Raw genomic sequence first — 650 nt, forward strand, 5'->3', positions numbered from 1 at the left:
GGCCCCGCCGCTCCTCCGGCGACCGGCGCCGCCGCTCCCTCTCCCTCCTTCCTCCGCCGGCGAGCGAGCTCAGGCCGGAAGAGCTCGTTCGATCCAGATCTCTGCGTACGTTGACTTTTTCTCGCCTCGAAATTCTCCCAAGTCTTAATTTCTCTCAGTATCTTGCTCGGTTCCCGATGCCGTAACTTTGTGCATGTAGCTCCGATGCACGCGTATTATATGTCAAATTGTTCGCCTCGTGATGCTCTTCAATTTTTTCAATTGCACCATTTTCATTAGAGGTCATCTTGACACTCAAATCTTCGTTGGAAGAGGGCTAGTTGCTGTTAATCTCTGGTTCTTATCAGAACTTGGAGATTTGTCATTTTTGTATCATTTATTCTGTGCATCTTGTGAGCATGAGCTCTACATGTCTTTTGAAGTATGCCATGCCATCTTTCCAGTGGTGTAGTACATGTATTTTTGTGATCTTTGTGGTGACTAGCACAAACATGCAAAGTAGGCCCCGTAATATTTCTGATTTCAGGGACTTGGTGATTTCTCTAAGTCCTCGTCTGCTGTAACTTTGTTGCCATGTAAACTTGATGCTACAGAGAGATCCATGCATATTTTGGAGATGTTCAGTAAGGATATTTTGTATCTATAGTTGT

This window comes from Triticum aestivum, chromosome 2D, assembly GCF_018294505.1.
Source record: "Triticum aestivum cultivar Chinese Spring chromosome 2D, IWGSC CS RefSeq v2.1, whole genome shotgun sequence".
NCBI lineage: Eukaryota > Viridiplantae > Streptophyta > Magnoliopsida > Poales > Poaceae > Triticum > Triticum aestivum.